The sequence below is a fragment of the Solanum lycopersicum genome, chromosome 9 (assembly GCF_036512215.1).
Source record: "Solanum lycopersicum chromosome 9, SLM_r2.1".
Classification (NCBI taxonomy): domain Eukaryota; kingdom Viridiplantae; phylum Streptophyta; class Magnoliopsida; order Solanales; family Solanaceae; genus Solanum; species Solanum lycopersicum.
The window spans coordinates 29,586,328-29,592,799 of record NC_090808.1 but is presented as its reverse complement, the minus strand read 5'-3'; the positions used below and the strand labels follow the sequence as shown (position 1 = coordinate 29,592,799).

General features: G+C 33.9%; 1 long non-coding RNA gene across 1 annotated transcript; it reads left to right on the top strand.

Annotated features, from left to right (window-relative positions):
- Nucleotides 1-323: 323 nt before the first annotated feature.
- LOC101264250 (uncharacterized) lies at nt 324-1,595 on the top strand. The gene is made up of 2 exons (XR_183089.5): nt 324-868; nt 1,376-1,595. It is a non-coding gene; the product is annotated as an uncharacterized lncRNA (long non-coding RNA).
- Nucleotides 1,596-6,472: the final 4,877 nt, after the last annotated feature.

The window sequence follows — 6,472 nt, the reverse complement described above, 5'->3', positions numbered from 1 at the left end:
TTTATTCATCTTGGTCGAATTTAAGCAATGCGGCTAAATTTTTATTTTTTATTGGCTACGCTGAAAATTCTTGGGCCATCTTGTACAATAAATTTCAGCTAGTCTTTTCCCAACTCCCACAACCCCTATTTTACTTGAAATTTTAAGACACAATATTTGGGCCTTACCTTTAACATTTGTAACCCAATACAAAAACCTCATCCTAGTTCAAAGTTTCCCAGCTCACTCCTTTATTCCCCAAACCCGACCCATTACAGTATAACTAAACGATCCCAACGATGTCAATTCCATCATAAAGATAGACGGAAATCAACTAATTTCTTGTGTCTTCTTCATCTCTCTGCCCTGAGTACAATTTGGTAGGAAGAACACTGTGAGATAGCGAGATCTCGTGCGTTTTCTCATCCTTGTTCGAAATCAAGTGCCCAGATTGTTGTTCCGTTGAGGAATTGTGCAATTTTGTATAGATTCCCAGCTGTCCAACCCTATCTCTTACAATAAAACAAATTTTGACTTTGGAATGGGTCCTCATTTCCGCCCATTTTTTCAAAAGACCTCCTCTATTTATGCCCCCTTGTAATTTTTTGTTTGGGAGCTGGGGGGAATTAGAAAATATTTTTGGGTACAGAGATTTTTGGGAGGTAGGAAAATTTCTAGATAAAAAATACATAGAATTTAAGTAAAACGGAAAGAACATAGTGCAAAATCCAAACAAAGAAAATAGGAAGTTCTTCGATTCAAATTTTTGAAAAGGCTAGTCGTTGCTTTGAATTCTAAATTTCGGCAAGGGTTTCTGGTTCGTGATTTCACTTTCATGGTGGAAGGATCACAACGTCTAGCTCGATGTCTTTTTGTTATAACAGAAAAGGTATATAATCCCGCTTTTCCTACCGTCTTTTCCTTTGTCTGGGTTTTCGTTTGATTTGTTTATTCGGTTGTACTTTTATAAAAATTTGGCCAGAATAAAGATGCCTTGTATTATCAAGACTTTGGTCTTTCATTTTCTATGATTCAAGTGTGTATGTTTGGGTACTCGAATGCTGGTTTACGACTATGGTTGCTCCTATCATCTTGATTTTCATAGAATTGTTGTAATCAGTTTCGAAATTACCTCGTGAGTCTTGGTTCATGTCTGTTTTGTTATGCATCTGCATGAATAATTAATTTTGGAGAGCATGTTGTTCATTCCTTTCCATAAACTGATTGAATGTTTTTGGATTTTTGACTTGTTTAAATTTTGAGAGTGACTGGTTTGACTAAGTATAGTAGTGCAGTAGCATTTTTGTCCCAATCACTTAATTTCATCTTTTACTTAAAATTTCCTTGTGCTCTTACTATCTAATTTGACTCATGTAGTTAAGTTTTTTCCCTGCAGGCTGTTCAAATTTCAGTCTGAAAATGCCTATATTTGCAATTCGAGTTGGGTAAAGTCTGAGTTTCTTATTTTATTTTCCCAATCTTAGTTTCGAGAGATTTAAGGGTTTAAGGTCATTTGAATCATGATTTCTTTGGTGTTATCCTTCATGGGTATGGTATAGTGATTTCCCTAACTTCCCGTAATCTAGTTATGCCACCTTGTGACTTTTTTTTGAAAACATGGAAGCTAGTTCATGCTAATTTATTTTCTGGTAGTGTGTGGAAATTAGTTCATGTCTTGTTGCTCTCTATTTACGTACAGTAAGAGGTCTCACATTGTAATGTTATTAAATTTTAGTGGCTTCTACATGTTTAATGCGGGTATCACCTAATTTGATTACTATTAAGTGCATAGATGGACAATATATTTTTTATCATTTCATCTTGTGAGTATGTTTTAATGTGGTTATATATTTTTATGAATTTTTATTATTTTTATTGAAAAGTTGTCAATTTAGCTATTGTTTTAGAGTCCTTGGATTGTATTTATTACTACCCATTTAGAGTCCTCACTGTCTTTTTTAAAAAAAAATCTATAATGTTCTGCTTTTCCCTATTGATCCCCCATGTTTGATGCCTATAGTGTCTTTTTGCCCTTTCAAGTGTTATAATCTGGAAGGTTGTGCTTTGTTGTGTTGCTGTCAACTTATAGTGACTTGTTTCGTGACATTAGTATGATTCTCGTTATGTTTGATTGTCATTACGATATGGGTGTCATTGTTCGATTGTATGGTCCTCTAAATCCCTTGTTTCTTTTGGTATTTTTGCCTGTAGCATCCTCAAGTGACCTATACTTTGCTATTACGTGTTCCCAGGTAGCTTATATATGTTTAGCTCTATCTAGTTCTCTAAGTAATTAAATTTGGAGGTGTACAGAAATAATGTTGATCGATTATCTCTCTAGTTGTAATTTATTACCCCTTTTATCCTCAGTCCCCTTTGTCATGTTATTGTACTGCAATTTCTTTTAGTTTATGTTTTTTTCAAATACTTAGTTTTTGGTAAATATGTAGTTTGTTATTATAAAATATGTGGTGATTTAGGCTCACTGTTATTAATGCTCTTAGCTTAGTTGCTCAATCCTTGTCATATCGCATTGGTACTATTAATGATCACAATTCTTTAGATGAATGTTATGCTCTATTTATTTATTTTTTTAAAAGAAAGGTCTGGCTATATATATGCCGATGTACTATTTTTTCCCAAATAAGTGAATATTTTCCAGTAAGTTAACTTGTTTTCCCTATGCTACGATAGTTAAATTATTTATTAAATTTCCCCTTTATTTATGTTGAATGTAAAGGAACTCGAGTTCACTATGAACAATTTTCTTCCTCTCGCATTCCTACATAGAGCCGCCAAGGCTCAAATTCCTCCATCGAGTAAAGCTCACAAATCGACGTACAAACCAAGAAGTTGAGGATTTTTGCTTAAGAAGCCCAATTTTTTTTTCTGAACTTTGTATTTTTTTATTTTTTGGTCTATGCCCTTGTTTCTTTTATCATTATTGTATTGTTAGAATTTTAGGACATGTGGAAAGGGGCCAAAGGCCCAAAACAAAGTGGGTCCAAATACCGGTCATGACGGACATAAATCAAATTCTCTCTCTCTCTCTCTCTCTCTCTCTCTTACTTATTTGTTATTAATTGTTGTTAGTTTTACTGTTAGAAAGGTTCAAAATCCTCGCAAGACGCCACTTTCTCTTAAAGATTTAATAAATAAAAATAAATGAACTAAAAATAAATCTTGTAGGATCTCAGTTAGATATATAAAAATTAACACTTTATTTTTTCGAACAAATCTAAATAATTTTTATCTCAAAATCATAAGTTAGACAGTTTATCCAAACAAGTTAGTTGCTAGAAAACCGTCTTAACGGATATTTTAGGTGCCTTAAATACGTTCCTAAAATATAAATATGAATCCTCGAACCTCCTTTTAAAAATCTATCAATATGATTTACTGTTTTAGTCGATAGGAAGAAAAGTTTTCTTAATTAATCTGAATAATTAAGTGGAGACTCTAACAAGTTTTAAAACAATAAAAAAATATTTTTTTCTTTTCGAAATAAAATAGAATGAAGACTCTGCTGAGGAGTTGAATGATTATTACCTTAAAAACTAGCCTATTTGGCAATGTGTAAATAATTTTATATTTGTTTTCTTTTATAGTATGTTTAAAATGTCACATTTCATGGCACCGACCCCGCCAAATGGAAAATTAAATATATTATGACAAAGGCGGTTACGTGGCTTACCACGACTTTTTTCAAAAAACACACAAGTTTAAATTTTGGAAGTAATAGAGGAATAGATGGGTTGTGGTTTCCAATGTTGTTTATTAGTTTCACCTTGTTGTTTGTCCGACTCGAGTAGCCGTCACTTCTAAGCCAATTTTAGTCAACCTAAGATAGAGAAAAAACAAAATTCAAATACAAGCATTAGCCTAAGATTACCCATCACCCAAGGTGCGTTGGGCGCATTAGAGAAACCACCTTGAGTCCAAAAGGGCTCATGGCTTGAACGGACAATCATATTTATTTGTTTAAATTTGAAGGATGTATACGTCATATAAAAAGTCATTGTCCTCGGGGTCGGGAGTAGATTATAGATTATTCTAGTAAAAGAAATAGCTCACAACTTTCTAGTCCATCCTAAGGCATGGCACTCAGAGATTAGAAGAAATGAAGAAGGAAGGACCTTCCATGGAAGCATATTACCCCTGCGTGGGACTGAATATTTTGAATTTCATTTTCCCTATTATGTATCCCCATTTAATTTTACTTATAAAGTTTGTAAAAATTTGGGTTTTGCGAGGGCAATGAAATGTTTCAAATAACATATACATCCGGCAAATCGCTAGGCCTACCATTGGCATAAAAGGGTCACATATTTCTGTATACCGTGCAATATTCATTTAAGTGTTATAACTGCTTTTTTGAATATGTTACTCTATTTAAATATGTTCTAGCCTACTCTTTTGGGTAACTTTCTAGAATTTCTTAAGCATAAATATCAACTCAACTATCAAAGTGCGTCCATATACTCTCGAGTCTTTAGTTTGTCCCAAAAGAATTCCAAACATCCTTTCAAATCCTAAATCTTACTGTCTCATCTCAAAAAAAAATTGAATTTTCCATCTCAAATAAAAAAAATTCAAGTGAGTCGAACTAAGAAGGACTTGAATTCTCCACCGTAAGATACGTAGACTGCCTTCCCATGTTTGGTCTCCATTTTGAAAAAAATTATTTTTTCAACTCTTACAATGAAATAAGTGTTACATCTCACTCAAAAACCAAAAGTACGACAATTAAATATTCAATCGACATATTTTTCACAAAGCTAAAAATCATATGGACAAATTCCTGTCTATCTAATTATTTCTTTACATTTGTGGGCTAGTCTTACTTTAAATAAAGCGACTCTTCTGTTCTTACAGCTTTGTGTGATAACTTGTATTACCTACTTCCTATAGAAAACACATTTATTGTTTGAGTTAATTTTCTTTGTCAAGTACTCAAAACTGATTTGTGTTAATTGTTGAGCATTCAAAGTTCTCAAAGACTACTTTTACAATCGAAATTTGTTGAAATAGAGAATAAAAAAGATGCTGAATATGAGAATGTCGGCCTGGATGAAGTTACTAAAGTTCAACTGTTTGTCGTTGAACAAAATGAGTTAAATTGCATAGTTGATGCTACAGATTGCTTTGTTGAGGGTTGAGTTCCATAAAAATAAAAAATTTTCAATTCCGCGGGTCGATGTGAACACTCCAAGCGATGGAAAACTTCAACACCATTTTTCTCCTTTGACTTCAAACTTGGAGCATGTCCTAAATAACCCACCCTCGAGTTCTATTGAAAAAAATTCCACCATCAACCTAACCACCTCAAATCTTCATCACGCCAGCACTTTATGCCAAGCACCACACCCTTTTCTGAACCTGAACACCAACCCTCATGTTTTCCCCCTCTTTCAAAACCAAAACACAAATAACTCTCAAATTTTCCCTCAGTTTTCAAGCTTAAACGTCAACAATCCTCAAACAGCTCCTTTCATGTACCATACCCCTACAAAAGACACTAAAAATACACAATACTGTCAATGCTTACTTCCGAAAGTCACTTTAATATTCCATTCCAAACCAAACCACATCTTCACTATACTTCCTGTTCCGAATTTCACTTTTACAAAGAGAAGGAGAAGGAGGGGAGGGACTAAGAAGAAAATTCTAAGAAGATCATAAAGGAAGAGATCGTGAAGGTGACAAAAGAACTGGATTTCACTTTAGAAGAGGTGGGGCTAAATTATGAAAATTTATGCATTAATAAGATTTTGGACCTTTCGTAAAGGTTTAAAATGCCAAAGTTTGTCACTTTCAATGTAACTGGAAATCCTCTAGCACTTCTGAAAGTTTATTGTGATCAATGCGTGGGAGTTGGCAAAATGAAGCATTGTTGATGCGTCTCTTCAGTCGAAGTCTAAGTAGAGAATCTCTAGAAAGGCTTACTTCACAAGAACTAAAACAATGGACAAGTTGGGATGCACTCACAAAGGATTTCAAGGAAAGATTGGGGCATAACATAAACGCTGCCCCAGATCGCTACTACTTGGAGAAGATCAAACATAAGTCTACAGAAAATTATCGACAGAATGCTCTTCGTTGGATAAAAGAGGTCGTAAGAGTTCAACCTCCCAAGCTCGAACGTGAGAGAACTGAAATGTTCATTCAAATTCAAATGTCTGAGCACTATGAAAGAATGTTGTATATGATGGGACAAAAATTTTTCGAGATCGTCAAAATGTAAGAAGCTTTGGAAGATGGTTTCAAGACTGGAAGGATCATGAACTTTACTACACTATGAGCTAATGGAAAAGCTACAAGAATAAGTGATACGGATACATCAAAAAGGAAAGTAGAGGAGGTAGGTGTAGTCAAGACTACCCATATGTAGTTATCTTCCCAAAAGAAATATCAAATTCCTAATGTCAATAAAAAAAATTTCACGGTCAAAACTTTAGGAAGGATCCTAACGTATTTACACAATTAAGGAAAT